The sequence below is a fragment of the Capsicum annuum genome, chromosome 3 (assembly GCF_002878395.1).
Source record: "Capsicum annuum cultivar UCD-10X-F1 chromosome 3, UCD10Xv1.1, whole genome shotgun sequence".
Taxonomy (NCBI): Eukaryota; Viridiplantae; Streptophyta; class Magnoliopsida; order Solanales; family Solanaceae; genus Capsicum; species Capsicum annuum.
In genome coordinates this window covers 225,960,319-225,971,032 of record NC_061113.1, presented here as the reverse complement: position 1 = coordinate 225,971,032, position 10,714 = coordinate 225,960,319, and the positions used below count along the sequence as shown (strand labels likewise).

The window sequence follows — 10,714 nt, the reverse complement described above, 5'->3', positions numbered from 1 at the left end:
TTCTTTTAGATAATATCATATTTGATAGACGAAAATTCAACATTTCATTATTTTGGAGTAGAGGAAGACTCAAAATTATAATTTTTTTTAGAGAGAAATCAAATAATTAAAAATAGAAGCGGTTATTTTTTTATATAGAATAAATATAAAGAAAGTTCTAAGTTCATGAGGTAATTAATAGTTCTTTTTTTAAAAAAGTTTTTATGTAAAACATAAAAATTTATTACGGAGAGAAAAAATAAATTATTTGGACAAAAGTATGTGAAAAAATAATAAACAAAGAAAGAGGAAAGAAAAAAAACAAGAAAGTTGGGGTGGGGGGCACGGGTCATGACTTAAAAGTCAAATTTCCAAAAAGTTAAACTCGTAAGTATTAGTCACATTTTTGGCACAAAAAACTATTTAATATTGATGTGACAAAACACTGTCAAACTTTATTTTAAAAATCGTGTAAAACGTAAGAATTTGTTACGTTTTACAATTTTTTTTCATAAAACGTAAAAAATTATTACGTTTTACAAATAAATATGTAAAACGTAACAAATTCTTACATTTTTTAAAAAGTCAACTCCATTAGTTGACCGTTAAGAAAAAAGTGAAAAATGTAATAATTTATTACATTTAGCGTATTTTGATAACTTTTTAAATAGATGACCTATTTTGATCACTTTTTAAATTTCTTGGCTTATTTTGGTTCCAAATTTGTATAGACGAATGGAGGGGTAGGGTGTGGGGTAGGAGTGTGAGGTGTCAAAATTTTATTGAGGAGAGTGGTTACTTTTGTTATCAAAAGAATATTAGAGATTGAGTTTGTTAGTTTGTCTTCTAATGGAAAAATTATCACATGGTTGAAGATACACGGTGGAATAAGATAAATAAGTGAAAAATACACTTTCGGAAGGAATAAAATTATGTGTCTACAATATAGATGATAGTTTACCAAAATTAATAGAGGAAGTGCAGACTATAGTACCTGCAAAATTGATTGCTCCGCTGAAGAGACTGGCAGACTTGTCATCACCATGGTCCTGAAAATTCTACAGCGTATCTTGAACACTATCATAATCACTATGCTCCTTCTGAAAATTCTACAGCATATCTTGAACACTATCAGACTGATCCTTAGTAAGCTTCAGATTATACATTTTCTCATCTGCATAGGCATCTGTAACCTCTTTTTTAGGTCCTGGCTCTGTTTCACAATGAACATTTGCCACTGTTATATTGTCATTCCCTTTGTGGTGTCTATTTGTTTGATCCTGATTCTGATGATTATATCTAGTTGATCCTCTAAAATTTTTAGGCCTTGAATGTTGGAAGCTGTTGTTTCTCTGGTTATAATGATTTTTATTCTGTATGTTGTAACCTTGATTAGGATTTTGATTTTGATTATTGGTGTTTGATCCAGGAGTATAAATAACCATAAAACAAGAAACATTTCTCCTTAAAATGATCAATTCTCTTGCAGTAGTCACAAAACTTCTCTTTCTATTGAAGTGAACCTGAGTGACTATTTGGTGCATAGTTTGTTTTATAGCTTAAAGATCTGTTGATACTGACATGCAAAGCAGTATACTCCATGGTGAGATGATTAGATGGCTTAATTTCCCTTTGTTGCTCATCTTGTACCAAAAGAGAAAAAGCTTGTGTCATAGAAGGTGAAGGATTCATCATAAGTATGATACCTCGTATCACCGTATACACCTCATTCAATCCCATTAAAAAATGAATCAATTGTTTATCATGTTCTACTTTGTGAATATTAACTTTGGCTCCACAAGTGCAATCACAGGAGCACTGAACCATTGTACTCAGTGTGTTACGTTTTTCCCAAAGTTTCTTCATCTTGGTATAGTACCCAGTGATATCAAGAGATCCCTGAGACAGATCATTGATTTCCTTTTGTATCTGATAAAATTTTGCACCATTTGTTTGTTCATATTTGTCCTCCAATTCTCTCCAAAGTTCTGCAGATTCTACAACATACTCGACACTATCTGCAATTTTGCAAAGAATTTAAAATCCATGAAGTAACAATGTCATCACATCTCCAGCTGTCTATACATTGGGTGATCAGCTCTGAGCCTCATACATTCTTTGTTGATAAAGCCTAACATATTTTTCACCGACAAGAAACGTAAAACACTTCTTCTCCATGAACGATATCCAACTCTAGTAAAAGACACCGGCACCAGTGATGCCCCAGGATTATCAGGGGGATGCATATACAAAGGGTTATTCGAAGTAATTATGAAACTACTTGATTCACTCAATAATGTAGATTCCGCAGTAAGAATCATTTTTTCAACAATTCAATAATTCGATAATAAAATTGAGCAACTTGAAAGCAAATTAACAACAAAGAAAAACGAGCAAATTTAGATCGATAACAATAGTTAATATCGAGCAACAAGGGAAGATGAAGAACTGAGATCGATAACAACAGCGAATATCGAGCAACGAGAAATACCTCGCCAATTTTAGATCGCAAAATAGTAATTAAAAGAATAAGCACCTCAGAACCGATGGTGGCCTGATACCATGTAAAGATGCAGTAGCTCAAGCTCAGAGAACTGTGTCAATGGAAGCTTTGATGATAGGGAGTAATATCAGAGAGATGAAAAGAGATCCCGCTAATTTGTGGAAATACAAAGCTTAGCTTTCTTGTATTACTTGTGTATGTAATACAAGAATCATCTAGAAGGATATCTAAGCTAGCACTAAGATGTAGGTGTTGCCTCCCACTAACTAACTGACAATGTCCAGCTCGATGACAGCTGGACAACAGCTACAATCACTAGCTAATGTTGTACAAGCTTAATGTTAATGTGAACTTAGTCTAATTCAAATTCTATTCCTTAATAAAAATGGTAGGGAAAAAAAAAGAAAGAAAAAAAAACTATTTACTATTTAATAGAATTATTTTAAAGTATTGAACAAATATTTTTAAAGTTTTAATTAAATTACACAAATCTTTATAATAATCAATACTCCCTCCGTTTCGAAAAAAGTGAATTGTTGGGATATTTATTGGTGTTTCAAAATAAGTGAATCATTGAATTTTTTTTCAAATTTACCCTTATAATTTGTCAATTAATTAAGTTTTGAAAAAATATTACAAGGTCAATTTTTTCTTTATTTGAGGTAAAAATGGAAAGTTGTATTAAATTTATGTCTTTAATACTTTTTTCTTAATCTATGTGTTAAAATGTAATAATTTATTTCTTATAAAATGGAGAAAATAATATTTTTATAATAATATTTAAAATAATGTATTAAAATAAATGACTAACACATAATTAATTTGAATTAATTTTTATTTTATAAATAATAATATTATTGCGTGAAGTATAATACTATACCAAAAACAAAAATTATAAAATATATGAATGTGTATGTACTTAATGCCTCAACAACTACAACTTTCAACCCATATCAACTAGGCGACGGAAGATACAAAATTGTTCCTGACTCTTTCTCCTATGTTGAGAATCAAATGATTTCTAGGTTGTCGAAGAAAGACAAAAAAGGATTTGTCAATGATAACCTTAAAATATCGCTTGAGAAAGTGATGTACGCTCCGTTGGATAATAAAATTTTAAGATTAATAAATAAATAAGTTGAGACAAGAAAATTATTGTAACAATCAATTTTATTGATTTCAATGCGAGTGTTACAATCTCTATGAATCCTCTGATTCGCCTTTTCAAATATAAATTCAAGGGCTTAAAGCCTGATCTTGAATTTGAACTTGATTTGATGGACTTGAGAAACTTGATCTTGACTTGTACTTGAATTCAAAGGTTTTGGAGCTTATTCTTGAATATTGCGATCCTGATCTTGAATCTTGATGAACTTGATTTGAATGCTTGAGTTTTTTAGAAAAATTGCGGCGTTTAATCCACGAGCTTTCTCTTACTACTTGTTAGAATTTCGGGGGTCTTTTTTCTGAATTATGAGAACCCTATTTATAGTTGTGGAAAGGGAAGAGTCATGATGGAGATGGACTTACTTTGACCAATCAAATTCGAGTGACATGACGCTTTTTTTATGAGCTTTTATTTCATGGGTCTGTTGCATCATTTTGACATGTGGCATGGTCTTATTGGCTCCTTCACTTGACTTGACATGCCACATCATTTGGCACGTGACGCTTATTTGGGCCTCTAGAATATGACAATATATTGGGCTTATTAAAGTGAGCTCATCATTTGTAGCCTAAATCAATGGGGTAGCCCAATAAAAATTGGACTTTAATTAAATCCATATATGTTTGGACTTAAATAATTAATCTAATTATATTAATCCACAATATTTATTTGGGACTAATATATTTTGAATTTAATATAATTCAAATTTTATACGAATTTAAATTTAATAAAATTATATCGCCCACAAATACTCATTACTTCAAGACTTATCGAGATATTTAATCTCTTGAACACAAGACTTGAAGTAATAATTTATATTTCAATGGCCCAACATTCGTAAAAAAAAAAAAAAAGAATGATAAACCTATATATATTCCATGTCACATAAGGACAAGCTGGATATGAAAAATATATAAAATCCCACCTGCATGCAACTACTTTTTCTTTTCCCTTTTTTTTTTTTTTGTTTTATACTTGTTTTACAATAGAATTATGCAGCAGCTTGTTTTCTCAAGTTTGTAGGTCCCGCCACTTGCTTTCCTTTAGCCATTAAAATTCTAATAACATTTGCAACATTTTGATTCCAATACTATCCTATATCGAAGATGAGTCTTAATTAGCCGCCTTTTAATGTCAATATAAGCCCGCAGGTCTCGTCTTTATTTCAACATACACTTGTGATGCTTCTCTTTTTCCTTTCTGGCAGTAACTTCCAGTCCGGTTCACAACCACCGTGAGGTAATTCCTTTCCCTTTCTTTGCTATTTCTTTTCTATTATTTTCTTCTTCTTTTCGTAGGGTTAAAGCAAATATCAATACACATTAATGGCTATCATCGGCTTAAAGTGTGAAGTTTAACTTCGTCTCCGTCATCTTAAGTTCGACCAATTTTATTTAAAGATGATGAACATCGGCTTAAGGTACAAGAGTTTAACTTCGCCTCCGTCACCTTAAGTCCAACCAATTTTACTTGAAAACGGTAGACATCGGCTTAAGGTGCGAGAGTTTAACTTCACCTCCGTCATCTTAAGTTTGACCAATTTTACTTGAAGACAGTGGACATCGGCTTAAGGTGCGAGAGTTTAACTTCACCTCCATCACCTTAAGTCCTACCAATTTTATTTAAAGATGGTGGACATCGACTTAAGGTGCGAGAGTTTAATTTCGCCTCCATCACCTTAAGTCCGACCAATTTTACTTGAAGATGGTGTAATGGTTTTCATTAAGTATGGACCCTTTCACCGATGTATTTATGCGATGATTTTCTCTAAGTATGGGCCCTTTTCAATGTTCAGCTTAAGGTGTGAGAGTCTAACTTTGTCTCCGTTACCGTAAGACCTGACGAATTCAGCTTCAAATATACGTGACTATATTTCACCAGAGCCAAACACATGAAGAACTTTTTTTTTCCATTGGCTTTTTCTTTGGCGGTATATATATATATATATATATATACATATATTTTGAATCTTGACTTCGTGTCTAATCGAGATTCTTTTATTTATACAGTTTGCAGAGATGGTTCGCTTTAGAGACTACACATTTTCATCCTCTAAAAGCAAGTATCTTCTAATTGAAGCAGATGATGGTACCATTTTAACCAGAATATTGACTGAAACTCCAATGGTAGGTAGGTATGCAGATCCATGGCCACCCTTGCAAAATTCTTTCTATATGTCAGATTGGACTTCAGAACATGACATTGGTGCTAATCGATTGGTCAAAGTATGGCTTCTTCAGACTCCCAACCAACGTCAATTGAATATTGCGAGTACCCTTCCTTGCTTAGGACGTCGGGTACTTAAAGGAGAAGTACGTTAGGGGGTACTATGGAGATAAACGGTGAATATTGTCATACTCAAGGATATTGGGAATGGACTGAGGACATATTGGCTAGAAGTGCACAAACCTTGAAGGCAGCAAAAATATATGATGTCGTTTATACTTCACTATTTACCTATGATCGAAACTCGAACATATTACAGGCATTCTTTGAGGTTTGGTGTCCAACTACCAACACATTGCTTACTTCAGTTGGAGAGTTATCCATATCCCTTTGGGACTTATACAAAATTGGAGGTCTACCTATCGGAGGCCTTCCTTATGAAGAAGTGGTGCCCGAAGCGAAGGAGCTTACAGGTGCTGACGAAAAAAATGAGAAATTTATCCCTCGTTCTTGTGAATCCTTGTTTATAGCTTTTCAACGCCTTCAAGAATAAGAGGCTTCTTATCCGAGAGTTCCTTTAAGCAAGTGGTTAAAGTTTTGGTGCAAAAGGATATTAAGATACGAGTCAGCCCCACCGAGGAAGGAGAAAAAATCTGCTCACTTGAAGTCAACCCATAACCCAACTGGGACCATTCCAAATGCTGCGAACTGGTCAAGTGCAGATGATGCCATATTTTCTAAACTTGGAGTAAAGTATGAACACAGAACCGATACGTATTTGGCAGCGTTCCTATCATATTGGTTGTACACCTTTGTATTTCCCTCTAGGGACGGACTTTTCATTCGTCCGAGAACTTTTAGAATTGCAGCTATGATGGCAGATAAGCAAACTTTCAGTCTTGTCGTTCCAGTCCTATCGAGCATTTATAATGGTCTTAATAGAGTCTACAAATCTTCACAACTTAAGCAACTCAGAGTATCCTTTCCTATCCATTATATGTATGGTTGACTTGCTTACTATGTTAAGACACATTTTTCACTTTCTAATGGACCATCAGTTCCATTGATGACGGCATATTCCGGGGAGAGCGGGGCAAGGTATTTTGATGGAGAGTTTGCCATAAAACGCATCCATCAAGGTGACACTATTACTTGGGCTTCCACTATGCTAATCCAGGCCACTCCTTGTCATTTTGTGGATGATGATAAGGGTGACGAGTCAGAGATAAGCTATTTCATGATCCTTAGTTTTAACTTACTCTCTTTTAGATATGGAGGTTCATTCATACTTGATCCATACAGTCCACACCGGTTTAGTCGTCAGTTTGAATTTTATCAAGGCCTTTTCGGAGTCTTGGAAGATGATATTCGCAGTGCTTCATTAGATGAAGGCCTTAAATTTCATCGAATTTGTGTATTGCATGGCTCTATGTCGAAAGCGACTTTCCCAAAAGTCACACCTAATGTGCGAAGATATTTATCCATGCCGTATAAATCTTGGTGGGACAAAGTTCATGGAAACTTTCTCAAAGTTAACTTATAATTGTTGGTGAACGCTGTAGGTCCGATTATTGACACTCCTTAAAAACATCCTTTTGTTTTGAAATCTAAGGTAGTCATTCCATTCAGGGCTAAGGGACCTCTACATGCAGAAATTCAAAAAGAGAAGTCGCCTATCCTGACTCAACAGGCTTTCAATAAATGACCACCTCAAGATGAGAGTAAGAGTAGTCATAGAGATTGTTGCTGGAAGAAGGTAAAATCATCCTTGGCAAAGAAAGGTGATTCTAACACCCATGTAGAGATTCTCGCTAGTTTATCGAAGACTCTGTCAGCTATTGAGAAGGTAATGACAACTCTTCAACCATTTTATATTATATGCATTGCCTTTATATACCCCTCATATTATGTTTTTCTTTGTAGGCGCGGCCAAACAATGTCCAAATTTTGAAAGATCCTCATCAAAGTAAGCCACAAGATAGTAGCGAGTCTGTAGTAGGTCCAGACTCAAGGGAGTTACTTTTGTCATCCAAAGAGGTTACTTCTAAATCTTGCGGTAAAGTCAAAGCAAATGTGGAGTCAAACTTTTCCCGGCAACTAGCAGTAACCATGTCTGTTTTTTTATAGCAAGAAGGTCATTTCAGAGCTTAAAAAGGAATTTATCATGAAGGCTTGGGCTAGTATCCGTACCAAACTTGCAAGCCTTACTCCAGATCGTGCTTCTTCTATCCAAGATAACGTCAAAGTCATACTCAATGACATGAGAGGAATGGAGACAGATATTTCCCCCTTGCAGGATTTATTGGGGTCTTTCTTTGGGATGGAGGCTTCCTATGACCAAGCACGATCCGCCTTTATTGATAAAACCATGACAATTAAAGAGTCAGAGCCATATTTAAAAGCCAAATAGCACTTTGAGCTTGTCTTAAATGAGAGGGATAAGAAATCTAAAGAAGCATATGTCGCCTGCAAATCTCTTGAGAATGCGAGAAAGAAGGTGAAGAAGTTGAAATCTCACCGAGATGCTGCCAAGCAAGAAGCTGCAGAGATGGAATCCAAAGTTTAAGTTGCTGAAGAAGAGTTTTCCAAGTGTTCTGATGTCTCCTTTGCAACCACAAAAGCCTCAAAGGTCGTGGAGAAGAAGAAGCAAGTCTTAGAGGTTGCTTTACAAGATTTAGTCAATTATAAGCTATACTTAGATTAGCCTTAGGATATGTCTTCCTTCAAACCTTCTTGTTGCTTTCTTTTACCCATTTTATTGAGTAGTCGGATTTATTAGTCATAATGGAAACTCTTTTTTTTATATTGCACATTTATCTTAATATTTCCTTTGAATTCCAACCCCAATAATTGCTTGCTTATTTTGATGCATTGATGTCGTTATATTAAGCTCTGGATTTTCTCTTCCAAAATTGTTGCTCATTGGCTTCACGTCTTTGTCTCACAACCCAGTTGGACTTACAACTTCAACTTGAAAGCCTTTAAAATTTTTAACTTCATAATTAATAATTGCACGTGTGGTAGATCTATACCTCAACTGTAAGCTTTATGTATTCCAAATTCTATTAAAAGAGCTTCATTATATTTTGATGGGTTTCCCCCATTGAGCCACAAGTATTTGACATAATTCCAACACTTAATTGATATGTACGCGGACTTGACTTTCAAAGGACAGATCAAATGGGGACATGTATTTTTTTTTACACTCATGCAACTGAACTCAGAATGAAATTTCAAGCGCTTACGTACCTCAGTAAAGAGGATTAAGTCACAACGTAGTTCTGGGTGAGTGTTTTTTTTCTTATGTGTGTCCTAAGTTTTGTCTAGGCTGCTTCTTTCGAGGTTTTCAACCTAGCAAGCTTTTATTTATTTATTTATTTTTAGCCGTACACAGTTTATACTCTTGCGGGCCAGGAGTGGACAGGCAGTTTATACTCGTGCCTTAAGGAGTATCATCTTCCTTCAAGGATAGTACTTCTTCAAGAACTTGGCGTTGATGGGGCCAACCCTCACGCCATCTGCATCAACAAGCTTGTAAGCACCATTTAAATATACCTCTTGTACGACATATGGTCCATTCCACTTCGAGGTGAATTTGCCCCCAGATTTATGAGAAGTGATAATGGGTCTTCTTACTGCAAGGATTTGATCTCCAACTTGGAAGCACCTCAAGCGAACCCTTTTGTTGAAAGAACGAGATAGTCGTGATTAATAGCATTCAAGATTTTGTTGAGCCTCCAGCCTCTTCTCATCAAGAGCTTCTAATTCCGCAAGACGCAACTTAGTATTTTTCTCATCGATGAGCCTTTCTTGAATAGTCAGTCTTAAAGAAGGTATTTGACACTTAAGTGGCAGGACTGCTTCAACTCCAAAAGCAAGTGAGTATAGGGTTGCTTGCGTTGGTGTATGGTAAGTTTTCCTATACGCCCATAATGCTTCTTCCGGTCACTCATGCCAGTGTCGTTTGGATTTGGAGACAACTTTCTTTAATAAGTTAGACAAAGTTTTATTGAAGGCTTCAGCTAGACCGTTAGCGGCAGCATGGTACATAGAAGACTTACGCTACTTGAAGCCAAAGAGATCACAAAATTTGTTCATCATCTTGTTGTCAAATGGCTTCCCATTGTCAGTTATTATGTATTGAGGAATTACAAAGTGGTAGACGATATTCACTCGGATGAAGTTTGCAATATTTTCTTTCTTTACTTCCTTAAAATCAATAGCTTCGGCCCACTTTGAGAAGTAATCTGTCGTGGCCAAGATGTATAAGTGTCCACCAGAAGATTTTGGTAGTAGACCAACAACATTCATTCCCCAAGCATTGAATGGCCAAGACGCTACAGTTGGATGTAGTACCTCTGGAGGTCGATGTATGAAATTTGCATGGAATTGGCAAGCTTTGCATCTTCTAGCATAGTCCAAGAAATCTTTCACCATCGTTGGCCAATAATATCTCATCCTTTTAATGTGAAAATGGAGCTTCAATCCAGATTGATGTGATCCACAAACTCCTGAATGTGCTTCTTGCAAAGCTTGGATTGCTTCGTCTTCTCCCAAACACCGTAAGAGTGCTCCTTCAAATGATCTTCTGTACAGTGTGTCCTTATAGTAGAGGAAGCGAGGTGCACGACGACGAATGTTAGTCTTTTTCCTTGGATCTTCTGGAAGTATCCCATAACATAAGTAATCGATGATAAGTTATCGCCAATCTATTTTTTAGTTTCAGATATGGCAATGAGGTATTCAACTTTATCTTCTTCATCATTGTTTGATGGGGGTACTACCCAGTCTTGGCAGACAGTAACTTGTGTTTGATTTGAAAGGGTCAGGGTTGAGGCCAAAGTAGTTAGGGCATCAGCTTTCTTATTTTTCTTCCTTGGCATATACTGTAGGGTTAC

The 10,714-nt window shown here is 35.4% G+C and overlaps 1 long non-coding RNA gene across 3 annotated transcripts in view; it reads right to left on the bottom strand.

Moving 5' to 3' along the window:
• Window positions 1-2,821, bottom strand: part of LOC107863180 — a 15,983-nt gene extending 13,162 nt beyond the window's left edge. Inside the window, exon 1 of one of the 3 annotated variants that reach the window (XR_001672112.2) lies at window positions 974-2,821. This is a non-coding gene — a long non-coding RNA (uncharacterized LOC107863180). The remainder of the gene's footprint in view (window positions 1-973) is intronic. The other 2 variants (XR_007053661.1, XR_007053662.1) reach the window with 2 other exon arrangements.
• Window positions 2,822-10,714: the final 7,893 nt, after the last annotated feature.